General features: G+C 38.9%; 1 protein-coding gene across 2 annotated transcripts in view; it reads left to right on the top strand.

Annotated features, from left to right (window-relative positions):
* Nucleotides 1–17947, top strand: part of LPIN3 (lipin 3) — a 59623-nt gene continuing 41676 nt past the window's right edge. For both annotated transcript variants that reach the window (XM_042466067.1, XM_042466066.1), the window contains exons 1-2: nucleotides 1–99; nucleotides 10612–10693. The gene's annotated coding sequence lies outside the window, so the exon portion shown is untranslated. The remainder of the gene's footprint in view (nucleotides 100–10611; nucleotides 10694–17947) is intronic.

The following is a 17947-nucleotide window of genomic DNA, read 5'->3' as shown; positions in this document are numbered from 1 at the left end:
GGAGCACAAAAGGGGAAGGAAAGTGGAATGAAGAAGCAACAGTGTCTGAGGGAACAAAGAGCCCCAAGGCAGTGAAATAATACAAAAACATTTAGCGAGGTGAGTACACATATATTTGGCAATTCCTTTGACTGAGTCAAATATGCTACTCTGGAGCAAAATTCAAAATTGAGCCCTATCCCAAAAAATGTGTGTGTACCAATATTTCATATCATGAATACTGGAGTGGAGGGAGGACTCTAACAGCATTTTCTATTCTCAAGGAAAGGGTTGAAGCCTGAAAACTCCATGTTATAAATATTGTGAAGATTGGTTGTGAGAGGCCTCCTAGGCTGTACTGGACCTCCCTCTGGCTGTACACAACTCTGGTTTATGGTGCAATCTCCCCTGCACTGTCATAACAGTTTTGTTGTTAATTTCCATCAGGCTGGCTTTGATTTATGGTGAATATAAAAGACCTCCAAGACACCTTATCAACAGCCCTGTTCAGGTCCCATAGCCCTTTTATACCACTTTAATTGTCATGGCTACATAATCTTGTGATTTGTGCTTTGGTGAGTGGTTGTTGTTGGTGCTACATGCCTTTGAGTCATTTCTGACTTATGGTGATGCTAAGGCAAATCTATCACAGAGTTTTCTGGAGCTGAGAGTGTGTGAGTTATCCAATGTCACACAATGGGTTTCCATGGTTGAGCAGGGAACCAAACCCTGGTCTCCACTCATAATCCAATGTTCAAACCACTACACCACACTGTCTCTCTTTCATGAGGTACCTTCTTAAACTACAGGTGTAATTGAATAAGATTTTTAAAATCTTATTAACAATTAACATTTTTCTATGTTTTTAATTGTACTGTTCTTTTAAATGGTATGCCACCCTGAGTCCAATTTTTTGGGGAAAGTAGAATATTAATTATCATAATCTAAATACATTATTTTCTACTACCTTTTGTACTACTGGTCAGCATCATCAGTACAGACCAGAAGCACACTGGGAGAAGCACAATGCAGTTACTTTTACCAATGCAGTGATATCCACTGGGGGTTGGTTCTGGGACACCCTATCTTCCATGGATACCAAAATCTCTGGATGCTCAAGTCCAATTACATACAATAGCACAGTAAAATGGTGCCCCTTACATAAAATCAAGGTTTGCTTTTTGGATTTTTTTTTTAATTTGAAGCTGTGGATGCAGAATCTGTGGCTATGGAGGGCCAACTGCACTTTCTAGAGGATGCTTCTCTCAACAGTCTCAGTGAGGCATATTTCATTAATGTCCAAGTTTTAGTTGTTCTGATTGATCACTTACTCTGGGTGAAAAAGAGAGACTGCTGCTTTATAAATCCTCACTTAATTTCTCAACAGTTTTTTGTATCATTAAAGGATTCATGTTCAGCCCGGTGGCTGCTAAGCTATGAGGTGCCACAGGGTTCAGGCCTATCTCCCATTCTGTTTTTTTATCTGTGTGAAATTACTGGGTGAGAGATCATTTGGAATAATTTGGCATCAGTATGCTGATAACAGTCAGCTTTATTTTCCCTTGTTGTCACAGTGAACTGGGGCAAGGTGCTATACTAGTGCCTGGATACTTTAATGTGCTGAATGAAAGCAAATGAACTAAAGCTATCCCTGAGAGTCTGTGGACTGGTGACTCCCAGATCAAGGAACTGAACAAGTGACCAGTGCTGGATGGAGTTGCAGTCTGTCCGCAGGGGCAGATGTGTTGCTTGGGGGAGTACTTGGCTCCATCCTTGTTGCTAGAGGCCCAGGTGAATTCCATGGCTTGTGTTGCCTAGACTAGCTTTTACTAAAGCTGTCCAGATGTCGCAACTTGCCATAACAAGACACTGCAAAATATAGGACATTCAAGAAAAATGTAGGATGTTACCAAATTAAAGCTAAAAACACTAATATAAATATAAATTCATTTAATGGGAATTATTTTCAGCTATATTGTAAATAATTACATATACTGTATTTTATTATCTACTCAACCATATTTTTCTGATGAATATATTTTAATTAAAATGCCTTGTTGGCTTGCAATATAATAGAACTCTGAGCAAAACAAATGCTTAAAATTGTAGTAGAAATGTTTATTGATTAGCCCTTAGGACATTTCAAAATAATACAAAATAACACTGAAACATGTAAAACACACTATAAAATCCTATAGAAATTCTCTATCAATTAGAAAAGAGCTAAAATGTAATAACACAGAATCTGAAATGTACTGTATATAGAGTACCATATGGATGTCATATAAATGTAAAACAATATAAGTACATTAGAAGTATAGTACCTAAAAATGAAACATAGTTATAAAACTGATCATAAAAATCTATATCACAGGTTTAAGATACAAAAATGGGTAAAAAGAATAAAAATGAATGTATTATAGCATTTAGATGATAATACAAAAAGTAATAAAATTGAACATGAAGCATCACACATCAGAATTCTTAAAATTGTACTTTACCATCAACAAACCCTTGACTGTCTCTACATTTAAATTGTTACTTTAATTAGTTTTCCTATTTGGTGTCTCATCCCTCCTGCTTCTTTCTCAACCCAAAGTGTACACTTCTGCCTCCCGCATCTGCTTCAGCAACCCAGATCCTCCTTTCCTTTCCAAACTGCCCTCAGGAAAAACAAACAAAATCACCACATAGTCAGGAACACAGCCCTTTGCAGCAGCTGCTGGGAATGACAAAAAGATGGGTTTTATGGTTCAGAATAGATGACACTTTGCAATTCCTCCCACATCTCAACATAAGACTGAAATGTATGGCATGTCCAAAAAAAGGAGGACTTTGGATCGTCCTGGCCCACCAGCTATGATTCTTCCTGGCTGGGGACAATCTGACCATATAGCTCATGAGCTGGTGATTTCCTGAATACTGTACTGCATTGCATTCTATGTGGCCTTGACAATGATTCAAAATGTTTGCTGAGCATTAGGAGAGGGGAAATTTGACATCACTGCTTTTCAAACATCTGCATTTGGTCAGAAACAGACGGTGGCATTCACCTGTATCTCTTTAAAATGCTGAATAAATGGGGTGCGTGGAGTGAGGCTCAGTGGGAGGAAAAAGAAAAAGCCCCAGATTTTTTTTAAAATTAAAATTTCAAAATTTATTTTTTATTTTTTATTTTATTTTTAAAAAAATAAATTTTCTTTAAAAACATCACATTTTACCAAATTTTACTTTAACCACATGAAACTATGTATATGTAAACACATTTATTCTGTGTGTCTGATATTATAATTTAAAGGTATAATTTTAATTTTGCTAGTTATTTACATCACAACTATTACCGTTGTATTCAGTGATAAATGGGAATTGCGATTTATGAGTAAATTTGTACAAAAAAAAACCCCATTAATAAGGATTCTGTAAAATGCAGTTGTTCCTCAACATCCCTGTATATACTCTGGTATAAGTCTAGAAATTTAAGTTAAAAAATTGACCCCAAAAAACCCTGACTCAACTTATCCACAGTTCAATGTAAGTACTGTACTTTTAATAATAATAATAATAATAATAATAATAATATATATATATATATATATATATATATATATATACACATACATACATACACATATATATATATACACACACACACACACACACACACACACAACTATCCACTGCTGAATGGCAAGAGTTTAATCTGCTCTGGAAGTACTGACCTCCTTCTATTCTCTCATCCATCCAGCCTTTAGTATGAGCGCAAATAGTTATGGCTGCTAGAATTTTGTAAGTTCTTTGTTTTCCTTTGCTTCATCCTTTTACATCCTTCATTACATGCCCCTAAGTTTTACCCCCGACTTATCCATGGGTCATAACAAAATCCATATTTTTGGCCCCAATACCTGCCCTCAACTTATACATGAGGTCAACTTATGGTTTGAAATTATTAAACACACACACACACACACACATATATACACCAAACAACATACCTTGGTTTTGTCATTTTATATAAGGAATACCATTTTAGTATGCCCTTGTATTTAATGGGACTTGAGCATTCACAGATTTTGGCCTCCATTGGGGATCCTGGAAACAAACCCTAGCGAATATCAAGGGCCCACTAAAGTATTTCAAACCTTTTACTAAAGCATTTCAGACCTATTTAATTCCAGAAAGATCTGAGCATGTTCATGGTTTCAAATACGGTCGGGCTCTCCATATCCACAGAGTCAACCATTCATGGATTGAAAATATAAAAAATTTCTAAAAGCACACCTTGATTTTGCCATTTTATATAAAGGAAACCATTTTACCACACCATTGAATATAATGGGATCTGCACATCCATGGATTTTGGTATCCACTAGGTTTTTGGAATCAAACCTCAGTGGATACCAAGCCCACTGTAGTCTCAAAATATTTTAACTGGTTTCAAACATTAATTTTAACATGTGAATTTGTTTAATCTGTTTTTCATCTCTTCCAAGTTGTCATCTTTCTTAAACTGTTTTTGCAATTTAAGTAATTTTTAAAAAGTTGAACTTCATTGTCTGCAGCCCTCGGATGTTTAGATACAGGACAAGGTAGAAATATTTCACGAGCAAATGTGGCAGAGTAGTTTGAGTGTTGGACAAGATCTCCAGGGTTTGAATCCCTGCTTGGACATGGAGACCCACTTGGGGGCTTTGGGCAAGTCATACTTTCTCAGCCTCAGATGAGGGCAATGGCAAACAATCTATGAACAAATCGAGCAAAGTAAATTCTGTCACGTCATCATAAGATGGAAGGCACAAATCAACAAATAAACATTTTAATAAATTAATTAAAATACAGCTGATTCAGGAGAATGATTCTTATCTGGGTAAGGGTGGATCCCCAAAAAGCTTGAAGCCAACACTGTCAACCCATAGATCTCACAGTCTCAGCTGAAACACCCAGGCTTGGCAGGTGTGTGTGATTCTGTCTCAGTGTTGGAGAGAAATAAGGAAAGCATTATTAAAACTTTATTCATCTTATACTACGGAGCTTATAATCAGCTTTCTCTAACCTAGTGCCCTCCCAACTAGACTCGAATCATTTATACAGTGGTACCCCGGGATACGAATGCGCCGGGTTACGAATTTTTCGGGATACGAAAAAATCCCATAGGGATTTATTGCTTCGGCTTACGAAGGTTTCTTCGGGTTACGAAAAAACCGCGGCGCTATTTTCCGCCACCGGAGGGCAGCAGAGAGCTATTTTTCCATTAGCGCCTATGGGAATTCGGCTTACGAAGGTATTTCGGGTTACGAAATTAACCGCGGAACGAATTAATTTCGTAACCCGGGGTACCACTGTAGTAGGAATGGCTAGCTGTATCAATATTTGTTCCTCTAACATTCCTCACTTCTCCAATCTTATATTTGGTTTGTTCTGTTAGAATTTAAAAACAAAATTTATATAACAGTTTGTGCACCTTTCACCTAATATGCATTTTCATAAAATTTTGACTGATGTGCACAATTTTGCAAGCAAATATCTCTACTATAATGATTGTTAGGTTTATTTTAGAGAGCTAAAACTGTGTAGTAGTTTGACTGTTGGACTATGAACACCAGGGTTTGATTCTCACCTCAGCTGCATAAACCCACTGGGTAACCTTGGACAAGTCATATGCCCTCAGTCTCAGGGAAACACACTTTCAAACCTCCTCTAAAGAAATATTGCCGAGAAAACCCCATGATAGGGTTACCATAAGTTGGAAACAACTTAAAGGCACACAACAATAACAAAGCATTATATATGTATGTATGTATGTATGTAAAGGCTACCTCTAATATATACACTTTAGTGCATTTTAAACTGTATCACCAAAATAGGAAAATGTAAATTCTGAAGAATAACTGCATTTCACTGTGCATATTGATTTAAAAATGCAAAACTATTTATATTCAAATCAAAATGTGCACCTCCATCCCTAAGATCCTATCTGATTATAGGAGTTTTGGTCCAATGCTAAACATGGAGGACTGCCTTGTATAGAGGCAGGAAAGAACTCACCATATGTCTACTTTAGAATTGGCAAACTTGCAAACTTGGTTCATGTCCGCTTACAAGTTCAATATGACTTACTGCTATGCAATTGTGCATTGAAAAGTATTATTGCTTAAGAGGTTAGCTCTTTTAAATAAAAAGAAAAAATATATATGGTAAGCAAATTATGCTCTATTGTTCTTAGTCTGTAGTCCAAAGTAAGCATGATGTGAGATAATGTAATTAAACTCAGGCTGTGTGAAAAATTGTATTTTGACGTTTTAGCAGCTCTGCACCACTACTTTGAAAAAAGAGAACTTTGGAAGAACACGTTGCATCCTTTCCCCAATTTACATTGCAACATTTCCCTTCAACTGTTATTTTCTGTACAGAATGGAAAGGGACAGGTGCTACATCTTTTATTGTTTTCTCCCCTGCTCTTTGGGTATTACAGAAGGGAGAAGTAGGTTGGCAGTAAAGATAAAGAAAGGTTTAAGCCATTAGCAATACTCTCACTCAGAACATGAATTCTCTAGCCTCCAAAGTGACCCTTGAGATGTGAATTACTTCAAAACATCCGCAAATACTTCAGGAGCCCCATATCACTGAAACATGCCCTTCAACATTTCACAGATAAAAATGGGGACATATATGGCCAAGCAACTTCAGACTGTGGTCAAGATGGAAGGAAGATGAGGAAGATGTGATCAAGGCGAGGAAGAAACCAAAAGCTAGGATAGGCTGCAGCAGTTGGCTTTTGCCAGAGTCCACTGGAAAAGGCAAGAATCTGTCCTTCCTCTCTCACCTGCAGTCAATTGCGTGTAAACTATTTTTGTAATTTGAACTCAGCAATTGAAATAAGCTGAGGACAAAGGGAGAAAGTGGGAAGATGAGAGATAAACTGAGATGTTTTAAAAACAGTTGAAAAGTGAGATGACAAAGGATTACTGTATATACTTGACTATAATTTGATCTCATTAATAAGTTGAGGGCAGGTTTTGGGGCCCAAATTATGGATTTTGCTATGACTCATGAGTGAGTGTAAAACAGAGGGGCATATAACAAAGGATTTAAAGGATGAAACAAGGGAAAACAATGCTAATGGCTACAGATCTTCATGTTCCTCCTTAAAAAAAATTCACAAAAGTAATTAAATGGAGAACGTAAGTAGAAACAGTCTGCTGCCATCTTGTGGTAAAATGAAATTTATCCTCATCCATTTAAAAAGTTTGCTCTTTGGATCTTGTTAGAAAAAGCAAACCCTGTGATAGGTTCACCTCATCATAAGCTAAAAACAAATTGAAGGCACACAACAACAAAGAAGAAAACATTCCAATATGAAGAAGGATATCCGAGATACTTCCAGAGGAGGCTTTTTATTCTGTAAATATTCTTCCTGTACAAGACATGAATTTTTACAAAGACATGGATTTTTACATGATCTATTCATACGCACCTCAAATTTTAATAAGAACACAACATAACAATTTTGCAGCATATGTGAGCAGGAAAATGTACCAGCGAGGCAGGAAAGGAATATATTATTTCTGGGAAAAGTGGACAAGGTTGCTAGGGATGTCCTTCCTTTCTTTGGCTATTTCAATTGCTGCCACAATTTTCAGTTATAGATTCATGTCCTGAAAAGCAAGTGCTACCCCTTCAAAAATTAGCCTGAACTTTCAAGGCAGGGAGAGATCCTGTTTACTTCTAATTCAACGTTTAGGCACTGGTTGTCAGACTTCAATCCTCTGGGTACATTTGGTGTAACAGAGGCATTCTAAAACTTCAAGATTTCTTTTATAAAGAAACCTGGGAGGTAAAAGTGGCACACATTTTGTCAACTGGCGAGGGGTGAAATTGACACATCTCTCATCAATTTCAACAGCTTCCTTTTCTTCTCCTCCCTTTGTGGAAACAGCTTTTCAAAACAATGATTCAGATTTAATAGTACTCAGAGAATAGATTCAATACTTTGTATTCATAATACAGTCCCGAGTTGGTCTGTCTTGATTTCAGTGAGTAGGCTCTAAGGACCCCTTTGTGGGGTATTAACAGCATTTTTTTCAGTTTTGCAGTCTGATTAAAAAAATGGCCAGAACAAATAGGGGGCAAGTTTGAAATTCTCTAGAGAAAAACTAACAACAACCAGGCAAATAAACCAGTTTCCTAGGTTGGTTGTAAAACTATACACGTATTTCTGGATTTAGAACCTTAGTGCTATATTTTTTCAGCAGCACAGCTGAAATCCACTTGTCTGCAAACACTCTTTTAAAAATTAACACCCCTCCTCAAATATATACACATCAGAGTATTAAAAGGGTGCAGGGAAGCACATACTTCAAAAGAGGTATGTGGCATCTGTATGGAACTGAATAAAAGAAAATAAATGCTTACAGCAAATAAATAAAATAACCATTTCCCCTGCCATATTGCCACACAATTAGAATTCCAATTTTAGCTTACACTGGAAGAGCAATAGGAGCTGCTTGAAAACACCTCTTCCCATGGTTTAAGAGTAAGACAGCCTGCCATGCCATTTGCGGGATACAGTACTCCATTCTATTCAACTTCTACTGTTTTGCCACCAGTATCCATGCTTAGACATCACTGGGCTAGTTTGAGAGTTCATCCACCTTAGTTATTTGCTCTTTCAAAAACATACTTCTATGAACCTTGTTGTTTCTCTGACACACTGATATTTTTCTTTTCGCACACAGATGGTGCCATTTTGACTAACTTAGGGATACACATATAGAACATGAGTTCATGGACTGGCCATGTCTTCTTTTGTCTGGGTTTCATTCACACAGAATTTGACAGGGCTTCTGAGTAATTTATAAATGTGTGGCTTATGGACATAACATCAGTACATTAAAGAAGAATAAGAATGGCAAAGAACAGAATAGAATGAGCATCCCAAACAAGGTTCAATTTGTATTCTACTCTTGATAAATCTAGATAGGGAGAAGCAACAATAGAAGCACGGTCAATGAGAAATTGGACCAAAGCAGCAGAAGTGGTATCTGAACTGTCATCCCCTTTTTAAAAACACTGTTCATGTGACTGTGACTTTAAAGGCTGCTTGTCTTGCAAAATTTAAACAGGTGAATGCTTTTCTCAGTGATGCTAAATGAGCGAACAATCTTCTATCACTATATTTCAATGGGTTACCATGTTAAGAAAATTAAAGAGGTAGCAATTGCAACCTACACCGCCAGCATTCCCATCTTGTCAGCATGCTGATCCTTTTCCTTTCCATGAAATGGAACAAAAAGTACCTTCTTGCTTGATGGAATAGGATATCAAGTCCTCCTTGCAACAGGGTGCAATCCTGTAGAATTATGTGGTGTGCCAGATAATGATAGGTTGCATCTCCCAGTATTCCTCACCTAACTATCCCTGTTACAGACTACCAAAATAAAGCTGCTTTGGGTCTCTTTGGAGGTATGCTGTTTAAATGATGCATGCATCCTAAGAATCTGGAAGCTGCACCAAAGCTGCACTCCAGTGCTTAGGAATGGAATGTGGCTTTGGTGCGACCTCTGGACTCTTAGGACCCATGCATTATTTAAATAGCATACCTCCAAAGAGACCCGAAGCAGCTTTATTTTGGCAGTCTGTAACAGGCCTATATTGACTAGAGCTGCTGGGACATGCAGTCCTACAGTATCTGGAAGGATGCAGTATCTGGAAGGATTCCCACTCCTATTATAATCACTTGCCTGGGTGTAAGTCCACCTGAACTCTGTGGCATCTACTTTTGAGTGCACAAGCATAAGATTGCACTCCTCATAGAAATTAGTCTATCTCTGACAGAGATATCATGAGAAACTATCTTTGTGATTCTATGAAGGCAGACAGAGAGACAGCATGGTGTAATGGTTTGAATGTTGGAATATGACTCTGGAGGCAGTTTTTTTGAATCCCTGCTCAGCCACAGAAACTCACTGACCTTGGGCAAGTCACACTCTCTCAGCCTTAGAGGAAAGCAAAGGCCACCACCACCACCCCAAACAAATCTTGCAAAACAAAACAAAACAAAACAAAAAACCAAACCAAAACCCATTATAGGGTTGCCAAGTTGGAAAAGACTTCAGGCATACAACAACAACAGATAGACAGACCACTCTGTGTCACCTTGCGATGTCTCAAGCTAGTAATTTTGGTGCTTCTTCTAAAATTCTAGCTCCTAAAAGCTGCATTTAAAAAATTCTGTTACTTAAAATGAATTATTTAAAAAAATTAGGGAGCCTCTCACTTAGAAAGTAGTGACATTTGTTAGATCTGATGTGTATGCATATAGAAACACTAGTTGCTGCCACACTGCAGAATTAATACAGTTTGACACCACTTTAACTATCATGGCTCCATTTTATGGAATCCTGGGATTTATAGTTCATTGTGACTCCAGAGCTCTCTTAACAGGAGCTAATTATCTTAGAAAACTACAAATCCCAGAATTTCATAGCATTGAGCCATGGCAGTTAAAGTGATGTCAAACTGTATTAATCGTGCAATGTAGAGGCAGCCCAATTCAGCTAAAGTGTCGAAAAGCTGCCTCTCAGGCACACTGCCTGCTATAACCAAAGGTAGCCTAAATTCCTGATGTTTCCATAGGCTCAGAGTGCAGCAACCTGGTGATGCTTGTTGTACGGACTCCTCCCTCTCATTCAGGTATGAGGAAAACAGGAAACATCAGGTAAGTGGGTGGAGTTGGGGAAAGATGTATCTGTAAGGTAGTAGCTTGTTGGAACTAAACTCCGTGTCTGCTTCAAAGTCCAGGAACTGCTAAAGTGAGATTATAAACATTCCAGGTAATTTCAGCTAAATGGCAAGTAGCAGCAAATGCAATGTTTTTATTGAGGTGTTGTCTGTATGTTCAGATGTAGTCATTAGAGACTGTTAGTGTGATCAGTATTAGCTCTCTTCTTTGAAATGCTTCAGTGCAATGTGTGGACTGAGGAGCTAGATTTGTGTATGTAGAAAGTATTTCACTGTGTTCTCCAGTATATTATAAGAGAAAGTAGTTTAGTTTAGGGTATCTTTCTCCTATGCATAATTTGGTACCATTCTATTAGGCCTTAAAGTTTCTTTTATTAGAAAATTTGGAGTGCTCTTAATGCCAGTGAGACTAAAGGACTGTATGATTTAATTTTTTAGGTAGAAAGCTATATAATTGTTTAGTAATTATGGAAATACTTATAATTTTATTGAAATCTCTCTCTGTCTATATATATATATATATATATATATATATATATATATCCATGCATTACAAAAAACCCATCAGAGTTGTATACATATCTTGTGTTCATTTTGTCATCACACAACCATCCTGTGGGATAAGTTAGACTGAAGGAAAGTATCTGGTCCACGGTTGACCAATGGAGCTTTAAAGCTGAGCTTAGAAGTTTTACTTTTTGGACTACCACTCTTCCCCAATGGTCATGCTGGCTGAGGGATTCTGGGAGTTATAGTAAAAACAACTTTCCATCTTCTGCCTCAAATATTAGGCCAACCAGCTTTCCATAATCTAACCTATTCACAGAGTGGTTGTGTAGGATGAAGTGAGTAGGGAGGTGGTGGAGCTATAGAACATCTTTAAAGATATGGGAACGCCACTATATGTGATGGTCTTGATGAGAAATTTGTACTTAGGACAAGAGACTACTGTTACAATGGGATATGGAGAAGCAGAATGGTTTCCAATTGGAAAAGGGGTCAGACAAGGCTGCATCTTATCCCCCTACTTGTTCAACTTGTACAAAGAAAGTATAATACAAAGAGCAGGTTTAGGCTCAGAGGAAGAAGTGAAGTGAAGATAGGAGGAAAGAACATTAATAATCTAAGATATGTGGATGACGCCATATTGCTAGTGGAAGACATCATAGACTTAGAACAATTACTAGGGAAGGTAAAAGAAGAAAGTGCAAAGGCAGGCTTACTGATGAACATAAAGAAAACAAAAATAATGCCCAGGGAGAATATACACAAATTCAACCTAGACAATGAGAAAATCTAAATAGTTAAAGATTTCCCTTACCTTGGATCAAACATTGATCAGAATTGAGACTGCAGTAAAAAAATAAGAATAAATAGGAATGGGAAAGGCAATCATGAAAGAACTAGACAGAACCCCAAAGTGTAAAGATATACAACTGAGCACCAAAGTTAGAATTGCCCAAGACATTGTATTCCCCATCACTATGTATGAATGTGAGTGCTGGGCAGTGAAGGAAGAGAATAAATTTATTTGAGATGCAGTGTTGGAGAGGAGTGCTAAGGATATTGTAGATGGTCAAAGACAAACAAATGGACCACAAAATCCTCTTCATCTCCCTCCAACTTTTGATTTTTCAGTCTGAATTTGAAATTTCTTTTGTACCTATACTTTTCTCCTTCTTCATTCTTTCCCTGTTGCACTGGCATGTGGGAAGATGTGAATTGCTGTGTGATGTCTGAACCTTGTTGAGTTACCTCTCTTTTAGCCTGAATCCTTTTCCGGTACACAGCCTTTCTGTCTTGTCTCACTGCATCTTATTATGTTCCCCTCTGCAATATTAATGCTAGCTTCAGCTATGCAGATAGATTGCCTCCCTTCAAAAACACCTAGAAAAGGTTGCTTCTCCCATGTCACAGTATAACCCACCTTTAGACTAGTTTCAGATAATGCCATTGTATTAAAGTAGGCCATAAGTCAGAAATAACTTGAAGGAACACACCTCTCACTGTTGTTACAGATTGCAATGTAAATAAATTGATACAGAGAGCTTGGGAAAATGCCCTCCAACATTTGACAGATGAAAACAGGGAGACATATGTGGCCAAGCAAAAGTTATTAATGAGGAAGAACTCACAAGCTAGAATATGCTGCAGCAGTTTGCTTTTGCCTGAGCCTACTAGGAATGGCAAATTTCCACACTTCCTCTCTTGTTCTGATGAGTTAATTCAGATCACACTACTTTTGTACTTTAAATTCATTTTGCAGCAACTGAAGTAAGCTGAGGGCAAAAGAGAAAATTCGAAGGAGGAGAAACTGGGAGACCAGGAAACTGGGACATTTTTAAAGCAGCTGAAAAAAAGCAGATGATTAGTTGAAACTGATCCTGCCAACTAGGGACAGCTGGAGGGTGTGCAAATTACCTTTTGACACTCCAACTACAAAAATGGCCACTGGAGATTTTGGAGACTCTAGTCCAAAAAGTTGCTTTTCAAGGCTCTGGATATCTTAGCCTACAGAAACAAGATATGTACTGGGGCCTGCTTACTACCTGACTAGGGTTGTCATGTCCCACCTGGGGGCAGGACATTCCCGCTTTTCAACTGGGCGGGGAGGTCCTGTCCTGGTTTCTTCATTGACCCGGCTTTGCCCCGGGTCAGATAGGCTGCCACTGTGGCGGCTGCTGTTGCTGTTGCGCGCGGCCGCTCCTTTGGCCGAGGTGAGTGGCTAAGCAGGAGGAGTTCATCCATCTGTCTAGGAATAATGCCAAAATGTCCTCCATTTTGAGCATGCCTAAGAAACATGTGTTTATATTAACACTTTTTAAAATTCTTAAATTTTTCCGTGTGTCCTCCATTTAAAAATATGTCCTACATTTGGGGCTGAATTTTGTCCTACATTTGTCCTGGTTTGGAGGTTGACAGTTATGGCAACCCTATACCTGACCCATATTTTTGCAGTCCTGGATGAGCAGTAAAACCAGGAAGTCTATTCACCACCTCCTCATTGACTGTGTGGCTTGTTGGATCAAAGGTTGCAAAAGCCACCTGCAGCGCATTCTTCCTATAGGAGGTGTTGGCACAGGACAGGCCTCTCCTCCCATACTTTTGCCATTTATCTATGTTCATATTACGCCATATAGGAAGTCACTTGAAGATATTTGTGAGCAATTTTAGTGAATTAAAACACCAAACAAGGGTGGAAACCTTATTTAATAATTTGTATCCTACAGAAAGGCCATGTGAGAATGAAGAAAATAAATTAAATTAGGGGGAGGTAATCTGGAGGGTAATCTGTTGCATTTTTGTCATGTAACCCTGGTAGAAAAGCAATGGCTAATTTCTTGTTGATCTGGAGCAGGCAGCAATACCCTTCAGGAATTTGCATTGGTAGCCACTTTTATGTTGCCCTCCATATTATGGTAGGGATTTTGTTGGCATTGAGAGCAGAGTGTTGTGTCCAAAAGTGTATGGTTGGCTGAATATGAACAGAGCCACCCATGTTTGCTTGTGTCATTGGTCAGTCTTTAAGTTAACAAAAGTCCTCACTATTATTATTATTATTATTATTATTATTATTATTATTATTTTGGTGGGGGAGGAGGATTTTTATTTTTGCTCAGACAAGTTAATGAGCATACTCCTCGTTTGAATGCATATATCATCTGCTGTTTCTACCAGTTAAAAGACTGACCTGCTTTTGACTGGTACACAGCAATTTGCTGAAGTCTAGGAAATATTCTAAAGTCCATCCAAAAAGTGCTGCCACTCTGACATTAATTAATGTGGTACAGAGTGACCTCATAGCTCACTAGAGGTATTTGTTCATTTCTTTTTTGAAACTCTTCCCTTCATTTTTTTTATTTATGGGTTGATAGGAGACTTTAGTCACTGATAAGCTCATTATAGCATAACCAGCTGCCTCTTTGGTAAGTCACACATCAAATAGGCTGAGGTGGCTTTCTCAACAAAGATAAGTGAGTGTACGTGCCTGCTATTCTACCTCCTACATCGTCCTGTTTCATAACAACAGAGGGCAAAGCTTCTTCCTTCCTTTCTTCCCATATGAACCAGCACCATATTTTAGCATGTTACCCTCCATATGTCTGTGTTTGGATGGTGTTTGGATGGTGGAGATCCTGTAGCCAGGGGTGAGAAAGCCTATGTCATCCAAAAGAAGCTGCAGTTTCCACCAGCCCTTGCCAAAGGTGAGGAATGCTGAGAGTCCCAGTTCAGCAATGTTGGGTATGGCATGATTTTCACCTCTGCTGTAAATGTTGATGTACTGCAGATACCAGAATTCTTCATCATTGACCATGCTAGCAATGCTGACAGAAACTTTGTTCAAATGATAGAAATTACATGTCCCTCCTTCTCTGCTATAACTTGGCAGTATTTTACTTTTTCCAGACCCATCCACCATTGAACACTGATCTTCAATTAGGATTGCTAGTTTCTTAGCTGGCTGTTGTACTGTATACCTTCCAGCATTTCACAGATGAAAACCAGGAAACAAGTGGCCAAACAACATCAGAAGAAAAGTTATTAATGAGGAATAACATACAAGCTAGGAGAGGCTTGAGCAGTTGGCTTTTGGTTGTGTCTACAGGGAAGAGCAAGATTCCTTCCCTTGGTTTTTTGTGGGTTTTTCGGGCTATGTGGCCATGTTCTAGAAGAGTTTATTCCTGACGCTTCACCAGCATCTGTGACTGGAATCTACAGAGATTCCCTGAAGATGCCAACCACAGATGCTGGAGAAATGTCAGGAATAAACTCTTCTAGAACATGGCCACATAGCCCGAAAAACCCACAAAAAACTATGGATGCCGGCCATGAAAGCCTTTGGCTTCACATTCCTTCCCTTCCTCTCAGCTCCCCACTGCTGAGTTAACAGAATATAAACTACTTTTGCATTTTGAACACTAAAGTAAGACGAGTACAATGGGGAAAACAGAGGAGGAGAGACAAACTGGGACATTATAAAAATAGGACAGTAGAGGATTAACTGAGACTGTCTCTGCCAAATCAGGACATTATGTCTTACGCTGCCTTGATGTGTGAATGCTAGTGGATGTTGGGGACCACCTTCATGTTGTGTAAAGTTTCACCAGTTGATGTCACTACATTCAACTCAAGTACAAAAATCTTTTATGGAGACAAACTACATCTTGAGTGACCCTCATATAACATGATTTGGGCAAAATCACAAAACAGATTTTGGCGAGGAGGCAAAAGTGTTTGACCTTTCCTTCCCCCATTTCCTTGGCAATTGTCCATGCTTTCCTAAGAAAATTTACATAGCTTTTCCTTACTGTGTTAGGCAGCCTGTTATCACTGCAACAGACGCTTGCTGGTTGGGTGGAGAGATGCTTGTGGGACATATATGGATAGGCTCCAGACGTTCCCTATCCTTGACCTAAAAAACGTTTGTGAGAGAGGCCTGTATTTGCCTTAAATACGTAATTATATTTGCCATTTTTCCCTATGGGCACAAGGTTTGGGCCTCTGTCAAATTCATTAAAAAACCCTTTGTCCTGCTGACTTTTGCCTGTACTGCAATGATCCAGAACATCTACCCATAACATTATTGCGACACTTGCACATGCAAACATACCCAAGAACAATATTTTTAGATGTGTTATAATATTACCTAAAAACCCTAATCATTTTTTAAAAAAAATAGGGAACAGAGATAAGAGCTCTAGCAGTCATGCAATTGCAGGTTGTGAACTTGCCATCCTAGCTGCCAATTAAACAGCAGTGAAGAATGCTCAGCTCAGCAGGTTACCGTGGCAAGGGGACAGTCTCATGAGCTTTTTTCAGCTACATGGAGCATGGTGCTGACAGGGGCACTGAAGCTTCCAGCGCCAGCATGGGCCTCCCCTCACCCCTCTAGAAGCTGCATTGTCATTGACATTCATAGGATAGAAAACCCAAATATATGGAGCTGTCCTCTCTGCTTAGGAATGGGAACCATGTCCCTCCTGAGATGTTTTGACTCCTTGTAGAATCCAGAGGGTCTGTGAGATGCTGGGGAGAAAGATCAGCTCCATCAAACAGCTCAGCAGAGGTGGGTTTCTTTCTAGAAAGTGAGGCAAGGTCAAACTGCCTTGTTCTTGCTGGGTAAAAAGCAACTTTATCTCGTGTGTGTGTGTGTATTGCATCATACATCTGTATGTGACCCAGGGACATAGCCAAGAGGGGGGGGTGGTTCTTGGGGTCCGGACCCCCCTTCCATTAGAAAAATGAATGGTGTGTGCTGCTGTGCCGCCGTGCCCAAGCCCCATTATAATGGTGGCACTTAGTCTGGACCCCCCCTTCCTAAAATCCTGGCTACATCCCTGTGTGACCCTTTCCACACAAGTGAGAATCTTTTGTGCACTCACACACAACAGATACCAATTGTTGTTTCTGTGTGACAATCAAGCGTGCATGCACACAGAGAGCGCATAAGTGCAGAGCTTCAAAAAGTTATTTTTAGGGTACCACAGCTGCAAGAATCCCCAAGCAATCATGGCCAGCATGGGATAAAGGGAGTCATAATCCAAAAGGTAATTTTTCCACATTATAAGGTGATGGTGAGAGTTTTCCTGGACATAAATAGTTGTATTTTCTTGCTTTGTTTGTTCTTTCAGGTGGTATCACCACTGCCTTTTGGAGGGCTGTGAATATTATAGTTATGCAAGTGTCATGTTTCATTACAGATGGGTTCCCTTTCTTCAAAACATTAACTACCGACGTTATCAGACAACGGAAATTGGAAGTATAATCCAATGGCAATCCAAATGCAATCATGGGGTTTATTGTGTAATAGACTACCACAAGCAATTTCGGGCACTGGAAGTCAGTCTGAATGCAATCATGGGGTTTCACGTTATTGCGTGAGAGGTGATCACATGCAATTTTGGGCAATGGCAAGCTATTTTCGGGCAATGGGAAGTCAGTTCGAATGTAATTCGAATTTGTGTAAATTCACTGAAATAGTGAATTCATGTGAATGCGTTCTAGCCCCATTTTCTTTTCATTCAGAATTAAGAGAAATTCCTCTTGTGTTATAAACTCCTACCTTTCCAGCATAACAGAACTGTCTTTGTATCAGTATCATACTACAGCTGGTGCCATGTAATACCAATGATGTTCAGTAACAATATCCATTCAGGCTGGGAGAGTATTGGCGTGTATGGCATTGGCACATTCTTTTAGAATGTAGGACATGTTGATTAATTGCTTGTTT

The sequence above is a fragment of the Sceloporus undulatus genome, chromosome 4 (assembly GCF_019175285.1).
Source record: "Sceloporus undulatus isolate JIND9_A2432 ecotype Alabama chromosome 4, SceUnd_v1.1, whole genome shotgun sequence".
NCBI classification, from domain to species: domain Eukaryota; kingdom Metazoa; phylum Chordata; class Lepidosauria; order Squamata; family Phrynosomatidae; genus Sceloporus; species Sceloporus undulatus.
The sequence above is the reverse complement of the archived record's forward strand: the minus strand, read 5'-3'. Positions and strand labels throughout refer to the sequence as shown.